The sequence below is a fragment of the Amphiura filiformis genome, chromosome 11 (genome assembly GCF_039555335.1).
Source record: "Amphiura filiformis chromosome 11, Afil_fr2py, whole genome shotgun sequence".
Taxonomy (NCBI): Eukaryota; Metazoa; Echinodermata; class Ophiuroidea; order Amphilepidida; family Amphiuridae; genus Amphiura; species Amphiura filiformis.
This window is the reverse complement of record NC_092638.1, coordinates 38,162,672-38,168,671: the sequence shown is the minus strand read 5'-3', so window position 1 is coordinate 38,168,671 and position 6,000 is coordinate 38,162,672. Positions and strand designations below refer to the sequence as shown.

General features: G+C 35.6%; 1 protein-coding gene across 2 annotated transcripts in view; it reads left to right on the top strand.

The window, feature by feature from the left end:
* LOC140164815 (alpha-2,8-sialyltransferase 8B-like) overlaps positions 1-6,000 on the top strand; it is a 119,810-nt gene that overhangs the window by 99,857 nt on the left and 13,953 nt on the right. The gene's annotated exons all lie outside the window — the stretch shown is intronic.

Here is a 6,000-nt window from a genome sequence, read left to right as displayed (position 1 = left end):
AAACAAGAATTTGCCTCCAACTGCGCACCTATTATAGCTGGTAAACATCCCGGGCAAACATGAACCATTCATTTGCTGTATTCTAATTTATATAATAACCAATGATCAATGATTTGAGGTACTTTTGTTTCATTTTATAGTTAGAGATTCCAACCTTACTTTTCACGGGTTGCGCATAGACATTCCTATGACTATTTCACATTTCTGATGCCGTTAATTTACTCTTCAATTGTTATTTTGCCAAAATCGTCAGAAAAATGATGTTTTTTATAGTTTAAAATTGCTAGTCAATCACGCTTCAAGTTCGCGCCCACGCCCAAGGCCTGTTGTTTTTCTATAGCTATGTACAAATCTTGCATGGCAGTGAACATGGTGAAAAAGCCATGTATCCCGGGGGGGGGGGGTTCTCAGTACAAATGACCATACGGGGACGTGCCGCAAATTTGGGTAGCATTTTCAGCCTTTTGGTATATCAATGACCCCTTTTTCAAAGCCTATTTTATTATATAAATGGGTCCTTTTTCCAAAATTTTCTCAATTTTTTCGGAAAATGGCCCAATTTTTCCTTAATCTAGCCAAAATTTTCAAAATTTTCCCAAAATTTTGGGAAAATTTGTAAAAACTAAGACAATTTGGGTTAAATTTGGCCGAAAATTTTGACTTTTGGTATATAAATGGGTCCAAATTTCTTGAAAAATTGGTATATTTATGGGTCCACTTTCAAATTTTCAGCGGCACGTCCCTACCAAAACCAAACTTGAGTACCCCCGGGCCATGTATACCTAATATTATCCATATAATGTCCATAGAAAGCAAATAAGAAATGCTTTTGACCTGTATATAGTAAAATATCAGTACAACAGTCAACGGTAAGTGAAAAAGAACAAAAGTTTGAAATATTTTTAAGGTCAATTTTTTTATCGGCCGACCCTGACGGTTTTCTAGCCGAGTACTTATTCAGCATGTCCAGTGACCTGATCAGTTAAGGATGTATGTCAGAAACGCATGCAAGAAACGTACTGCTGTCCAAGCATTCTACTGGCCATACAATTAGCTTTAGTATTTTTAAGATATTTGATAAAGTATTGATAAATGTGACTGCAACTTCCACTTGACAAATCAGATGATAAACACTTTTAAGTGTGGAAATTAAAATTCCTTATAATACAAATAATAATAATACAAATAATAATAATAATAATAATAATAATAATAATAATAATAATAATAATAATAATAATAATAATGATAAAAATTATTATAATAATTATAATAATTATAATAATACTAATGCAGGGTAGGGTGGCAAGTCAGTCCACTCCCCTGCTCAGTTGACAGAAATATTTTGACAAAATTTATTACTAAAATTTTACATTGTCCATTTGGTCTATTTTAGACCAAAATGAACCCCATTTTGGCCCATTTAGTATTAAAATGCCAATTTATCGCGCGCTTCGCGCGCATTTATCTCAGTAAAGCCATTCTTTGAGCAGATCTTGTAAATTCTTTTTTTTTTCATCTCGAACTTGAACACGAATCTTAAAAATAAGAGTTATAATTCCATCCTTTATATGTAGGCTTTTAAAAATCATAAATAATATGAGTGCTAGGGTATCTCCTTGGATGCCTGCAAAAACCCATAAAACTCAGCTGGATCAAAATACCTGGACAAGTTGATCAAAAGTTGTAAAAGACCTATGCATTTTCCTTTGGCACGATTTAAGGAAACAATTGTCGTCCATTTTATTCATTTTAGCATGGAAATTGCATTTTTTTTTTGCATTTGTCCGGGTAATGTTCTTTTAGTAGCAGATCAGTGAAATGATTTGCAAATTTTGGCCACAGACTCGGTGACTCCGGTACATCAAATTTTCCTGGTAAAGGAATTCTGGGGACAGCTTGGAAAAAACTTTGGTTACAGTTGTGGGGGAGGGAGGAGTGTCTTCAATCCGATGAGGCAGGGGTGGTATTAATCATGTTGTCATGCCCGAAGGGGCGAAATAAATAAAAAGCGAGACGTTATGTTGTCAAGCATGATACGCGAAATATGAACAAAATATAAGGGAGCATGCCCCCCTACAAAATTAATCAATTAGTTAATTAATTGAAAATAAAATAAAGAAAATAACATAAGGGTGGAATAAATAAAAGAAAAATCTTATCTTGTCAAACATGATACGAGGAACATAAAAATATAAGGGAGCATGCCCCCAATACAAAATTAATGAATTAATAAATAGATAATTAATTAATTAATAAAATAAAGAAAAACATAAGGGGCGAAATAAATAAAAAGCAAGACCTTATCTTGTCAAGCATGATACGAGCATGCCCCCACTACAAAATTAATTAATTAATTAATTTTAAGCACATCGCTTGCATGAAAGAAATGATTTATTTAGCAGTGGACTTCGATTGTATATTATAAATGCGCATATATAAATGCGCACGTGACCAGATGGCCAGTGCCATGTTCGTGTTACCTCACTGTCAATCACTGAAATTGCGACCACAGTTCCAGGTGGTGGCCGCATTGCATTCTCTAAATTCAGTAAATTTTCATCGTCAACCGTGTAATTGAATGGGATTATTTTGAAATTTTAAAACGCTTGAAATATCACAAACAAATAGGCCTATGTTGATAAATAATATAAATACAAGCTAAAACCGTTGGGGTTCGATAATGAACCCCACAAAATTAACCGACTATATTGGAAAATGCCATACGGCCGGGCGGTTTCACAAGTTGCCGGCTCGATCATGTCATCCGCCGCCTGCACAGTTCTGACCTTAAAGCCAATCATGTCCCCTTTCATACTTTCATGCCGTTGCGACAAGAGGCATGACTTATAAATAAAAATGTTGGTATTTATACAGCGCCTTTCACATGTGAACATGTACCAAAGCGCTTTACATTTATTCCGCCGTCATTAGAATATGTCAGCTGCCATACAATGCCCAAGGCATGCTCATACCTTTGGGCGGCGCTCAATGGACAGTATTCATAACAGCTCCCCATTTCACACCTGGGTGGAGAGGAGTAATCGAGATAAAGTGCCTTACTCAAGGGCACAACACGATGGCGTCGCCGGGGCTCGAACCCGCAACCTTCAGATTATGAGTCCTAGCCCGTTCCGCCCGTACTTATCAGCCATTCACAAGTCTTGATTGTGTCTGTTTGTCTACAATGCGCATGTGTCACGCCGCTCGGCGGCAAGCAGCATGATAGTATGAAATCAGCACTACGTCATAGATATGGCCAATTGGCACGCCCATTTAGCACGGAAATTATGAAATATAAGTTTGTAAATCAGCTATATCTAGCTTTTCCGTAGTTAATTTTTTTTCCGTGATGGAAAACGTTAATAAAGAGTTTATCTTTCGGGTCAAGTTATTTTAACCTTTGCAATCAATGCCACTATTTTGCAAAAGCAATTTTCCTTGCGACCTGTCATTTTCCCCTATACTTTTGCACGGGGAGTTTATGTACATCCGGGTACCTTATATCGTTTAATACGGTATGGCGACTTGTAGATGTCACGTGCGCATTTATATATGCGCATTTATATATACAACCGAAGTCCACTGTTTAGCAAAACTATTTTTATTTTCTACTTACATATTATACATGCACATGTTTAAAAGCTAAATAAAATACCAGGTTGTATAGCATATTTCTTTCTTTCTTTCTTTCTTTCTTTCTTTCTTTCTTTCTTTCTTTTCTTTCTTTCTTTCTTTCTTTTTCTTTCTTTCTTTCTTTCTTTCTTTCTTTCTTTCTTTCTTTCTTTCTTTCTTTTTCTTTCTTTCTTTCTTTCATTCTTTTCTTCCTTCCCCCTTCTCCTGGGTGGTGAATTCTCAAAATGGTCTGCCAATAATCGCTTGCCCCCCCCCTTGGTCATGCTAAAATATCTTTGCCCCCCCTTTTGACGTGCCAAAAACCTTGGCCCTCTCCCCTTTGATGTGCCAAAAATCGTTGACCCCCCCTTACACATGCAAGATTTTTGGGAACCAGAATTTAAAACCTTAAGTTGTCTTATCATAATGCGAGCGCAGCGAGGAGGAAATTTTGCACATTTGAACGTGTTCTTAACGTTTTCCTACACCTTTTTAGCAAGGGCCGTAATATAGAAACGGTGCCCAAAATATCTGTGCCCTCCCCCGCTTGATACAACTCCTTTTTTTTTTAATTGCACGAATTTCAAAACAACGGTTCCTATGCTCACGATGATTATTCAATATTCATTCATTATTCAATGGGGATGGAATTAGTGGAAACTTTTTAATCTGGCTGTGTTTATTATTTTGGTCTAGATAGCCCTGAAGACTGATATAGGTTTGCCCATAGCTGTTTTGTTACACCTAATGATGCAGTTTAATTTGATGCAATTTAATTATTTTGATGTGATAATTATTATGGTATATGGTATGAGTGATTTGGTGTGTGGTGAGGGGGGTGCGGGGGGGGGGCTGAGTGTGGAGATAAGAATAGTTAAGGGGTGTGCTTTCATAATTAAGTTCAATATAATATTTTATGTTTTTCTTATGCTTATTTGATGCTTATTTGATTTGGTGTGTGGCGCGTATTATTTGGGGTCACTGTGTTTGGGAGTATTAGAGGTGCGCTTAGGAGGGGGTGGGTGTGTAGGGGTGGGATGTGGAGATAATATTAGACAGGGGGTTTGCTTTCATAATTATGTGCAATATAATATTTTATGTTTTTCTTATGCTAATTTCTTGTTATAATGTATTTTAATAACTTTTATGTGTAATAATAGTAAATAATTTTGTTGTTTTAAGATAGTAAAAGGTAACGCAATTTGGCTATTTGCAACGATGTTATTTTGAAATATAAATATGAAAAATATAGAACATGTAGAGTATACCAGTAATCATGGTAATCATAATTTTCTTCAGTTAAACATCAAGCTCTTGACTTCTCGACAAAATAACATGAATAACCCAAAAAAGATCTCAAATCACATTATTTGTTGGCAGCATACAGTCTCGATATTTCAAGTAGTATAAATATTATTATCGAATTTGCATTAGCTTGCCAGCTTATAAAACAATAATTTGGATACAAATTTGACACATTAAACTAATTTATACAAAATTAACACAATTGTAGTGTTTTTAAACAAAATATGCACTCTATGACTCGATTTATGAAAACCTTTGTCACCATTTCATCAGCGTACATATTGTATTAGGTGTGTCCTCTTCATTCAAGAGCCGCATTTAGAATTGTGTATTTTTAAATTGACTAAATTTATTTTATTGTATATTATTGTGTAAAATCTCTATAATTGAACGAAATGACCCAAAAATTCACAAAATGACATTTTATTTATGTATTTATTTATTTATTTATTCATAACAGTTCGGTCAAAGACCAGGTGAGAACCCAATAGTGCCAGATGCACTAAATTAAAGGGTGGCCTAATTACACCAAACACAAAATAAAAGGGACAGACAAAAATTGGATAAACCAAATGGATGAGAAAAATAAAATACAAGACAAAACAAATGGTGGAGGAGGAGATGACTAGCACACCTGGCCACTAATGGCAGATTTGAAGGCAGCCAGGGATGGTGATTTTAATACAGTGTCAGGAAGGTAATTCCATAGTGTAGGTGCACATGGGAAGAAAGCTTTTTGAGAAAGGGAGAGACGGGAAAACGGAATAACAAGGGCGCAGCTGTTGAGATTGCGAAGGCCAGGGCGCGGGTGCAGTTTAAATGGGTTTGGCGAAGAGCATAGCTTGTGAAGGACATTTTTATTTTGACATATCAGGTAGTAGAACATTTTGAGGGCTTGCCAGCTTTCAACAAACTATGTAAAAGAAAATGCCAAACCAAATAAAAAAGTTGACAAACAAATGCAGTAACAACCACTTTTGAATAGTTTTGCCACGTTTTGTATTTTTTTTGCAACACCGCATTCCATACAGGTTAAGGGGGTACTACACCCATGCATTTTGTTTTTGCATTTTTTTGCAT